The sequence below is a fragment of the Ambystoma mexicanum genome, chromosome 6p, assembly GCF_040938575.1.
Source record: "Ambystoma mexicanum isolate Mex_15411 chromosome 6p, UKY_AmexF1_1, whole genome shotgun sequence".
NCBI lineage: Eukaryota > Metazoa > Chordata > Amphibia > Caudata > Ambystomatidae > Ambystoma > Ambystoma mexicanum.
Genome location: NC_090935.1, coordinates 1310551176 through 1310563323, shown reverse-complemented (window position 1 = coordinate 1310563323; position 12148 = coordinate 1310551176). Strand labels below are relative to the sequence as shown.

The 12148-nt window shown below is 50.1% G+C and overlaps 1 protein-coding gene across 1 annotated transcript in view; it reads left to right on the top strand.

Moving 5' to 3' along the window:
• The window catches only part of ADAMTSL1 (ADAMTS like 1), a 941617-nt gene that overhangs the window by 787263 nt on the left and 142206 nt on the right, over positions 1 to 12148 (top strand). The gene's annotated exons all lie outside the window — the stretch shown is intronic.

Sequence of the window (12148 nt, the reverse complement as noted above, 5' to 3'; positions counted from 1 at the left end):
TGGGGCCGTTTCTAAAAAATGAGCGCAGATGATGCACTTTTTTTCAGTGGCGCTCACTGCACCTTATTTTGTTCATTGTTCATAATGCTTTATTTCGATAGTAATGCCATAAAAGTGAACATTTCATCCTGTAACAATTCATTAATCAGTTCATAAAATATAAACAAAGCAGCGCATTAAGAAAAAAACAGATCAAAACAGCCTCGCTGCTCAAATAAAATGTCACGATATCATTATCATTGCTTCTGTAGCTTCTTCTGCCTTACCCTCCAGGCCCACACCAGGTATTTACAAGTAGCATAAACTGCCAGAACATCACTGGACTTAGTACAAACAGCCATAGCCCCGGCGATCGTATGGCAACCTCGGACCCTAAGCAGTGGCCGTAGGTAGCGTTTCTTACTAACTGAGCTGTGACTGAGTTTAGCGTTGAGAAGTGGGCCATGGCTTCATTCATACAGCCACACAATGGGAAGCTTATTCTCAAAAGTGACCTGTGCATTTCACTGAAGAGCACAAGGATGTGCTGGCCTGCCCTCTCGAACCCACTCCCGACGCTGATGTATTACCGGCTCCCAGGGCCCACTGGGAACCTGTAATACGAACGTGACACTGCGAAATGTGGTTAAAACAGCAAAACGGCATTTCTATCCTTGTTTGAAGGATAGAAATGCAAGTGGGAGCGCAGCAATGTACAACAATGCTCTCCCACTTTAAAGAAAATGCACGAAACACTGGCGTAACAGGGGCCCCCGCAGCCCCCGCGGTGCGGGGGGGCCCGTGGTGTGGGGGGCCCCACCAGCACATGGCTGGGAGGGGGCCCCAGTAAAAATAAAAAAACATTTTTTTTCTAAAAAAATAAAAGTTTCTTTTGAAATTCACTCTGCATTCATAAAGAACATTTCTGTAACAGAAATAATTTATTTATGAAGGCAGAGTGACTACAAAAAGAAACTTTCCTTTTGAAGTCTGAGGGCCCCCGTACCTCATGACATGGAAGACCCTAGGCTGGAGGCCTCCATGTCATGGGGTGGGGGAGGAGCCCTATGCCTTCAAAAAGAAATTGTTTGTTTTTGAAGCCACTCAGCCATCATAAAGAAATTATTTTGATTATGGTTCGGTCCTTAACTGAAATAATTTCTTAATGAAGTTATAGTGACTTAAAAAAGAAACAATGGGGCTCATTCTGACCATGCCGGTCCGGAAACAACGGTGCTGGTAAGCTTACAGGCACTGTTGTTTCCGGACCGGCATATTACAGGTCTGCCTGGTGGGGCTGCCGTGCCCGACAGGTCTGACCCTGCCAGGCACAGCAGCCACGGTAGGCAGACCTGTCACGGAAGCACCGGCACCGTTAACAATGGTGCAGGTGCTTCAGTGTCCCCATTCCCGTGGAGTCTGGGGTTTAACGAAATTACCAGCACCTGATTTCCCAGCCGCCGGACTTGAAATAGCACGGTGGCACCGGGAAGTCAGGCCATAGTAATTTTGTATGGGTCCGGCGGCAACCCGCCGGTAGCACCGGCACGGTTACCGCTGGACCCGTAATGAGCCCCAATTTCTTTTTTAAGTAATAGGGCCCCCCTCAACTCCATGAGGTGTGCGTGTATTAGTCTATGGTGAAAGGGTGCACACTCAAATGTATAGCTGGCTGCCTGTGTGTGTATGGTGAAAGGGTGCACACTTAAATGTATGGGTGGCTGTGTGGGTGTGCCTGCATGGTGAAAGGGTGTACACTTAAATGTATAGGTGGCTACCTGTGTGAGTGTATGGTGAAAGGGTGCACACTTAAATGTGTGGATGACTGGGTGTGTATAAGGTGAATGGTGTGTGTGCTTGTGTACAGGGGCACAAGAAAACCTTCATTTCGGGGGGGCTAACTCTTCAAATGTTGGGAGAGGCGCTAACTTCACATGCGGTGGGGAGGGGGAAACTTATTTGTGTGGGCGCATCCAAATTATTTACGCATTTTAATGAGACTATTCTAGTGCAGATTCAATGTTACAAGCAGTTAACTCTCTCTTATAAGTCTCCTGTTCCCTCTCTACCCTCCCAATCACTCCCCTGGCATGCAAGTACTAAACCCACATCACGATTTCAATTGCCTAAACAATGTGGCATTTGAATGCAGCTACTAACAGTGAAATGCTTTACGTTGGTAATTGCTGGGTTCTTGTTAACAGCAAAAACCCGGTGCCGTTTAAAATCTGTGTCCTGTTCGGTCTGGCAACTGCTCTAAAGGTTAGCCAAGTTGAGTCAATATAGCCCAAAATGTCAGGGGGGGTAGTGCTGAAGCCCAGTTAACTCAATGGTGTTGCGCTACTACTTGTGTTTAATGCCTTGCTTACTCCTAGCCCTATTCTTCCTCGTCCCAGTACTTATATACGAGGCAGTACGTGTGTTTGAGGCACTCTGCCTCATACAAAAGTACTGGGAAGAGGTAGAGGTACATGGAGGTAATGCCTGATTTAGCTACCTGTAATCTTCATCACTCCTAGTCCCACTGTTCCTCATCCCAGTACTTACCTATGAGGCAAGGAGCCTCATACGTAAGCTCTGGGACAAGGAAGAGGGACGCAGAGGTAATTCTGGGTAAAGGAGCTGATTGTGGAGGTTGGGGTAGTGGGTGGGAGGGAGAGTGGATGTGTGGGGGGGCAGGATCGTGTGATAAATCATAATGGTTGTCCATGTCCAGGCTAAGCAGGCATGATATGTGGTATTAGTGGCTAGAGAGGCATTTTGATGCAGCCAGTCTAGTCATTCCTCAGTTTGGTATGACTTTCTTTTAACTGGACATTTCTGATAAAGTAGTCCTGCTAACTTTAATTACCTGGCTAGATTGGCATTTGGGTGCTGCCAGTCTAGCCATTTCTTACTGCGGCATTGTATATTTTTCTGGGCATCTGTGATAAAATGATATGATGTAATTCAAGTCATTTATAACGCGCCTGTACACAAGTGTACACAAGGGAGGGATGATAGAGGGAGGACAAGACAAACGATCTCAGTAGGCCTTGTGTCATTGCGAGAACGAGAAGTGCAAGGGAAAAGGGAGCAGGGAAGTGCAAGTGAGAGGGGAGGGGAAAACAGGGCAGCAATGCTCTCAGTAAGTGCAGCCAGGGCAGAGCAGCTATTGGTTGTGCAAGGAGAACAATGGACTGCAGGTTTACAGTTACAGCCCCTAAGTGCATGGTAGGCCCGGAGGCAGTGCAAGGGTGACCAATCAAGAAAGAGCCTGAACTCAGAGAGACTCTGAGGGTAGCCAAGCAGCCAGTCAGTACAGCAGACAGGTAGGTCAGGCAGGCCAGCAGGGGGGAGAGAGAGCGAAAGCAGCAGAGAACAGGAAAGCTTTTAGCTGCTTCCGAAACTTCAGGTTGTCCGCCTCAAGTTTGAGAGGGGCAGGGAGGCCATTCCAGTTGGAGGCACCAGCAGAGGAGAGAGGTCTACCCCCACTCTCTGCCTGGAGAAATGTCTAAGCCTTAGAGAGTTGGAGTTAGCTGAGTGAAGGGTTAGAGAAAGAAGGTATTTTGGAAGAGAGCATTGGATTTAGTGTGGGCACTGGCCCCAGAAAGCCTTGTGGGCAATGCAAAGGTTCTTGAACTTGATCCTTGCAGCCAGTGGAGAGATTTCAGGGCTGGAGAAATACAATCCCAGGGCTTGAGGCCAAGGCTAAGTCTTGCAGTCCTGTTCTGGATTATTTGCAGATGACGGAGACTAGAGGAAGACAGATTGAGAAAGTGGCTGTTGCAGTAGTCCAGCTTAGAGACAGTGAGCTTCTGGTGGAGAGTGAGAAAGGGAAGAGTCCCTTTGAGGAGGAGCAGCTGGTAGTGGGACTTCTTGGTGATGTCCGAGATGTTAGGAGAGAAAGAGAGTGTGGCGTTGAAGATGACACCAAGGTTTTTTGCCTCGCAGGAAGGCAAAGGAAGAGGGCCCAAGGTGGTCTGCTATAGTGAGAGAGGAAACGCAGTGGCAAGGGTCCCAATGAGAAGGATCTCTGTCTTACTGGCATTAAGGCAGAGATCATTGGAGGCGCACCAATCCTGAATCGTGGATAGACAGTCAGGAATGAGCAAGAGAGGAGAGGAGGATGAGGGGAGCCTGAAGGAAAGCTGAGTCATCCGCACAACACTGAAAGTTAGAGGATAAGGTAGAGATCAGGGAGGCCAAAGTGGCCAAGTAGAGGTTGAAAAACCAGCGTGAGAGGATAGAGCCCTGGGGAATGCCACAGGTAGAGAGAGGTGGCGGAGAGAATGGGACCACGATCAAACTGGGAGCGGAGTGGCGGTCCAAGTGGCAGTAGGTCAGTCACTCTAGGGTCTGATCTGTGATGCCCAGGTTCTCACAGAGTCGATTGATCAGGATGGCGATGTTGACCCTGTCAAAAGCAGAGGAAAGATGAAGGATGAGAATAGAAGGAATGCTGGAATCAAGGTTAGAGAGCAGCACAGGTGTTAAGGAGAGCAGTTTCCATGCCTCTGGCAGCTCTGAAGCCAGACTGATGGTCATGGAGACAACCAACAGATTCAGTGTGGAGAGTAAGCTGGGAGATAGCAAGCTTTTCCAAGAGTTTGCTCAGGAAAGGTGGAGATTGAGCGATAGTTTTCCGGGCAGGTAGGATCAGCAGACTGCTTCTTGAGGAGTGGGTGCACAAGGGAGTGCTCAAAGGGAGAGGGGAACATTGCAGTGGCGAAAGAGTGATTACAGAAATCGGCCAAGGCTGGAGCGAGGGTGTCAATATGGGCTTTGATGGTTCTGGAGGAGCAGCGGAGCACCTGTTTGGACGACACTTTCATAGATCGGACTTGTCTAGAAACCTCGTCAGGTGTTGTCAGAGAGAAAGAGGAAAAAGGAGGAGGAGAGAAGAGATGGCCAAAATGGGCCGAGAGAGGAAGAGGACATAGAGGACAGGATGTCCTGAGATTTAGCAGAGAAATGAGAGGCCAGAGCTGTACAGAGGGCATGGGAGGGAACAGAAGAGGTATAGACCACAACAGGATTGACCAGTTCCTTGCAGATTTTAAAGAGTTTGGCCGTGTTGTTCGAGGCCATGGAGACACATGCTTTATTGTGTGCTCTCTTCTTGATGAGTGTTATTGCTTTGACTGGCATTTTGCTGAAAACAGTCTAGGTATGTCTAAATGTGGCCTGGCATTCTGTACTATAATGTTATTACGTTTTTACACTGGTCTACATTGTGCAGCCAGTTGGAAGCATTAATGTTCCTGTGCACTGTTGGTGACTTGCATGTATTGGATTGTGTTAACCTACAAAACAATTGCAAACACTCTGGCTTTATAGCCAATTTATCTCAGAAAGTGTGCTGTATATTGCATTAAAACACATATTTATATCTTTTTCCTTGTGCAGTGTGCGGCATACCCCTTCAGCAGCACGTTCATGCGTATTGTGCAAGCGTGACAGTCTAGGCCGGCCCAGAGTGTGGCGCAACCTGTGATTTGTTGCCGAGTTGGGGGGCCCCCTCAGCATGGCTCGCAGGGGGGCCCTCACATTTTGTGTTACGCCACTGGTTCAGAACCTCTTCAGTGCGCCTTTCTCTGCACCTAATCCAAACAGGCACAGGGGAGGGCCTTTGATGTTTGCACGTCTCAAAGCGTTTGTGGATTCGGGATGTACATTGAAATGCGAAAAATGCCCCCTTATTTGCACAAATGTGCGAAGGGAATGAAAAGAGGCATCTGGACATGCACATCAGAGATGCACACATTCAGATGTCTTTTGTGGATTTTTTTGACAGGGGCATTAAGAATCTTGCCCACTGTATCTAAGTGGGAGCTATTTACATAGTGAGTAGCGCTCTTGGAAACCTGCTGTGAGTGGGAATCTAGAGGGCTGCACCTGGGCAAACCCTGATGTAGGCTTTCATTATTTATATATTTATTCATGCAGGTTTATAAAAGCCCGCGCCAGGCACCAAAGGTGCCAGAGAACTGTAAAATGGAGGCACGGCATGTTTACAGAAAAGGTGGCAATGAAATGCATGCATCCCAGCTCGCTCAGCAGGCAGCCCTTTCATGCAAGAAGCCCGCTTTAACCACGGGCTCCTTGAATGAAAGGTCTCCCTGCTGCTGGTGTTTATGTGCACGAAAAAAGAGGAGGGCTGGAGGGCCCAGCCTCTCCTTTTTGTTTTTGAGTAAATGAGTAATTACTCGCAAACAAAAGGAGAACTGGGCAGTCCGGCCCTCCTCCTTTTTCGAGCACATAGACATCGGGTAGCCCGCACGGCACGGTTACACCTGCTGCTTGCAGGTGCCCATACTTAGGAAGTGCTGAAACCTGTAGGCAGCTCGTTTAACCGGGCTGCCTGAGGTGTCGGCTAGCTGGGGCTTGTCATGGTGGGCCCCAGCAGGGCCCCCGCTTGCGAGTCCTTTCTGGAGAATGCCGGTGCTCGGCGCCAGCTAGCCCCGGCCCACTTAAAGCCTTGGCCTCCTACAAACCTACACCGCCTGTTTCCTTGTAAAGAGGAAGCAGCCTTTCCATTATGTGGCCTCATGGATGTTTCAGTGGGACACATGCCCCCTGTTTGTGTACTTGCTATCCCCCCTTAGTTGAAACAGGTCCTAAACCCCAACTCGGAGTAACTGGCGAATATTACACCAAACAATGATTTCCTCGATCAATAGTTTGGGTGTTTGAAATATACCAACTAACCGCTCCCCAAGAACCGCCACTGCAAGAAGTGCCTAGAAGGCATTCATTCAAATATCAGGCCCGAAAGTCCATCTATGCCCACAGACACCTCGGTCACGTGATGCTGAGCTGTACACTCTCCCTTCTTGCCACTGGTTGCGCGCGCCAACCGCACGCTTGTCCACTTCATGCTAGGCTGCATTGTGGCATGTCGCAGCGCCAACGAGTATATATGTTATACTCCACAGAAAGAAGCGACTTGAGCTCCCGATCGTACTCGATGCATGTTACTCCATGTATCAGCCTCCAAAGGATGAAGGGCTCAGTCAGCCAGCCTGCTGGACCTCAACCTCTGACTGCAGGTACCACACAGAAGTCACAGCGCCATCTTACCGCAGACAGCGGGGCTCGTGATGTGGCACACCTGGCTCACTGTATGATGAAGCAGTGAGGAAGAGAAGCTCTTAGAACAATTGCTAAACTTGCGGCCCCAGCGTCAACAGCAAGCAAGGGCCCTAGCTGACTTTTACTGTTGCGTTTTAGAGCAGGTTTCTGCTGCTGCCTCAAAGTGGAGTGCAGCACCTTGTGTTGCAAACAGGTGTGCATAATGTAGGCGGGGCTGTGTAGCAGCACGCCCCCCATGGGCTCTTTTGCATGGGGCAGAACCTCTGGCTTTAGGGTCGTTCTGCAGCCAGCTTCATGTATCTATTCTGTCCTGGATTCAATGGGGCCCGCCCTGCTCTGTTCCCAAGAGTAGTGGGGCGAAGGGCGAAGGGCGTGCCGAGGCCTCAAAAATAGCAGAGCTGCTACCCATACGCTCGGGCGGCTTGCCACCATTTTTGTACGTATGTGGAACATTTATTTTTCAATATGGTCCACCAAGTTTTTTTGGTTCCATGTAATAATGTCGCCACAAAAATCTCGCCGTGCAAAAATATCGCCGAAAAATGACCGTTTTTTTGTGGCGGCATTATTGCATGCAACATGCGGGGGACACCCCCGCAACCTCCAAAAATGTTTTTTGCTTTTTTCATTTTTTTTTCATTTTTTTTTTTTTTGCCCCTGTCCCCATATATATGGTCACCCATATAATATCGCTGCAACCTTTTCCCGGCGATATTATTTACGGCGACCATATATATGGGGATAATATTACCTGATACCGTTTTTTTCATTCGTGAAAACCCTTCTATTTCTGTGCCGTGCTTCAGTGACAGGGATGAACGAGATTTTTACATTTTTAATTTGTTTTAATTTGTTGTTGTAGACTGGGAGCGAACATGCATTGTTTCGGGACACGCACATGTGTTTAATGAGGCACAGAGTTGTCTGCTGCCGAATGGATGCGGATGCTTCTTTTGATATTCACTACATGTAGCACCTAACGACAAGTCATCGCTGCACGGTGGCCATGTACACCAACGCCACATTTCCACTTTGGAAAATGACGCTTCTTGAAGACGTCAAAACAGCATTCCAGGAAATGCTCACGTTCCAGTGTACTTCCAGAAGTGGTTTTTATGACTGTGCACATTTGGAGAGGATGCACGACGCAAGGCAGAACCTCTAGTTGGACTCATTGTCAGGACACAGATGTCACTTTGCTTTTGTGCTGCGTCGACATTGGATTCAGTGCACTTCCTGGATGATCCACAGATCCAAGCACACCTGCCTGTCTTCTCTATATATCTGTGTCCAATCCTGTGGATTTCGAGAGGTCTTCGTGCTCAACGCCAGCGCCTCCAACCTAGAGGATTTCCTCTAGCGGGCTCGCCTTAGTCTACCAGTTCTTCCTGCACCTTCTCTGTGCCAGAAAGTGGGGAGCTCTACCCTTCTGGCCTGTTAGTGGATGCCTTTCATAGACCCCCCCAAAAACAATCCTTCAGCTTTTATTGTGCAGTTGCAGCATAGGTTCAAAATGATACAGAAGCTCTCCCCAAACATCTCCAGGTGTGCTCTGTTGATCACCTTTGGAAGCATGCTGTGCGGACTGGGCATCTCCAGGTGTGCTCTGTTGATCACCTTTGGGAGCATGCTGTGCGGACTGGGCATCTCCAGGTGTGCTCTGCTGATCACCTTTGTGAGCATGCTGTGCGGTCTCCGGGTGTGCTCTGTTAATCACCTTTGGGAGCATGCTGTGCGGTCTGGGCATCTCCAGGTGTGCTATGTTGATCACCTTTAGGAGCATGCTCTGTTAATCACCTTTGGGAGCATGCTGTGCGGTCTGGGCATCTCCAGGTGTGCTCTGTTGATCACCTTTAGGAGCATGCTGTGCGGACTGGGCATCTCCAGGTGTGCTCTGTTGATCACCTTTGGGAGCATGCTGTGCGGTCTCCGGGTGTGCTCTGTTAGTCACCTTTGGGAGCATGCTGTGCGGTCTGGGCATCTCCAGCTGTGCTCTGTTGATCACCTTTGGGAGCATGCTGTGCGGTCTGGGCATCTCCAGGTGTGCTCTGTTGATCACCTTTGTGAGCATGCTGTGCGGACTGGGCATCTCCAGGTGTGCTCTGTTGATCACCTTTGGGAGCATGCTGTGCGGACTGGGCATCTCCAGGTGTGCTCTGCTGATCACCTTTGTGAGCATGCTGTGCGGTCTCCGGGTGTGCTCTGTTAATCACCTTTGGGAGCATGCTGTGCGGTCTGGGCATCTCCAGGTGTGCTATGTTGATCACCTTTAGGAGCATGCTCTGTTAATCACCTTTGGGAGCATGCTGTGCGGTCTGGGCATCTCCAGGTGTGCTCTGTTGATCACCTTTAGGAGCATGCTGTGCGGACTGGGCATCTCCAGGTGTGCTCTGTTGATCACCTTTGGGAGCATGCTGTGCGGTCTGGGCATCTCCAGGTGTGCTCTGTTGATCACCTTTGGGAGCATGCTGTGCGGTCTGGGCATCTCCAGGTGTGCTCTGTTGATCACCTTTGGGAGCATGCTGTGCGGACTGGGCATTTCCAGGTGTGCTCTGTTGATCACCTTTGGGAGCATGCTGTGCGGACTGGGCATCTCCAGGTGTGCTCTGTTGATCACCTTTGTGAGCATGCTGTGCGGTCTGGGCATCTCCAGGTGTGCTCTGTTGATCACCTTTGTGAGCATGCTGTGCGGTCTGGGCATCTCCAGGTGTGCTCTGTTGATCACCTTTGGGAGCATGCTGTGCGGTCTGGGAATCTCCAGGTGTGCTCTGTTGATCACCTTTAGGAGCATGCTGTGCGGACTGGGCATCTCCAGGTGTGCTCTGTTGATCACCTTTGGGAGCATGCTGTGCAGTCTGGGCATCTCCAGGTGTGCTCTGTTGATCACCTTTGGGAGCATGCTGTGCGGACTGGGCATCTCCGGGTGTGCTCTGTTGATCACCTTTGGGAGCATGCTGTGCGGACTGGGCATCTCCAGGTGTGCTCTGTTGATCACCTTTGTGAGCATGCTGTGCGGTCTGGGCATCTCCAGGTGTGCTCTGTTGATCACCTTTGTGAGCATGCTGTGCGGTCTGGGCATCTCCAGGTGTGCTCTGTTGATCACCTTTGGGAGCATGCTGTGCGGTCTGGGCATCTCCAGGTGTGCTCTGTTGATCACCTTTGTGAGCATGCTGTGCGGTCTCCGGGTGTGCTCTGTTAATCACCTTTGTGAGCATGCTGTGTGGTCTGGGCATCTCCAGGTGTGCTCTGTTGATCATCTTTGTGAGCATGCTGTGCGGTCTCCGGGTGTGCTCTGTTAATCACCTTTGTGAGCATGCTGCATGGTCTGGGCATCTCCAGGTCTGCTCTGTTGATCACCTTTGTGAGCATGCTGTGCGGTCTCCGGGTGTGCTCTGTTAATCACCTTTGTGAGCATGCTGTGCGGTCTGGGCATCTCCAGGTGTGCTCTGTTGATCACCTTTGTGAGCATGCTGTGCGGTCTCCGGGTGTGCTCTGTTGATCACCTTTGTGAGCATGCTGTGCGGTCTCCGGGTGTGCTCTGTTAATCACCTTTGTGAGCATGCTGTGCGGTCTGGGCATCTCCAGGTGTGCTCTGTTGATCACCTTTGTGAGCATGCTGTGCGGTCTGGGCATCTCCAGGTGTGCTCTGTTGATCACCTTTGGGAGCATGCTGTGCGGTCTGGGCATCTCCAGGTGTGCTCTGTTGATCACCTTTGGGAGCATGCTGTGCAGTCTCCTGGTGTGCTCTGTTAATCACCTTTGTGAGCATGCTGTGCGGTCTGGGCATCTCCAGGTGTGCTCTATTAATCACCTTTGTGAGCATGCTGTGTGGTCTGGGCATCTCCAGGTATGCTCTGTTGATCACCTTTGGGAGCATGCTGTGCGGTCTCCGGGTGTGCTCTGTTAATCACCTTTGTGAGCATGCTGTGCGGTCTGGGCATCTCCAGGTGTGCTCTGTTGATCACCTTTGTGAGCATGCTGTGCGGTCTCCGGGTGTGCTCTGTTAATCACCTTTGTGAGCATGCTGTGCGGTCTGGGCATCTCCAGGTGTGCTCTGTTGATCACCTTTGTGAGCATGCTGTGCGGTCTCCGGGTGTGCTCTGTTAATCACCTTTGTGAGCATGCTGTGTGGTCTGGGCATCTCCAGGTGTGCTCTGTTGATCACCTTTGGGAGCATGCTGTGCGGTCTCCGGGTGTGCTCTGTTAATCACCTTTGTGAGCATGCTGTGCGGTCTGGGCATCTCCAGGTGTGCTCTGTTGATCACCTTTGGGAGCATGCTGTGCGGTCTGGGCATCTCCAGGTGTGCTCTGTTGATCACCTTTGGAAGCATGCTGTGCAGTCTCTGGGTGTGCTCTGTTAATCACCTTTGTGAGCATGCTGTGCGGTCTGGGCATCTCCAGGTGTGCTCTGTTAATCACCTTTGTGAGCATGCTATGTGGTCTGGGCATCTCCAGGTGTGCTCTGTTGATCACCCTTGTGAGCATGCTGCGAGTGAGCATGCTGCGAGAGAGCATGCTGCGTGCTTGCAGTGGATGGTCTGGGGATCTCCTGATTTGCCCCAGAGGAAATCTTGGGGAGTTAAGACCATCTACTTGCTTGTTTTCTCGCCACGTTACAAGGGGCTCCTAATTGTACAACTTTTCACGTGGCAGCCCTCTGAGATGGAAAGAATCATGAACATTGCATTCATACGTTATAACTAATTTGTAAAAAGAATTCTCTGCGTCCTGAAATATACTCTGTTTAACAGCAGTGGAATCCAAGCCCGCATTTCTCAAGAGAATCGGTGCAATTTATTGAGGAGTTGTGGAAATGTCTGCAAACTTCCCTGCCAAAATATCCAAGACGTTTCTTCAGTTATCACCCCACTGGACTCATAATTCTGCTGAACGTGTTGATGGATACATTGTAGGCTGCACACCATAGACATATTGCATTGCCCCTAGCATGAGTTTATGTTCATCTTTGATTGCACTTACATCTGGGGGCAACAGGTATGATACTGGGGCGCCTCCTACTGTCTCTGTATGCAGACTTTTCTGGCGTCTGAAACATGTCTTGATAATACACGTATCACTTAACGCAGACACTGAA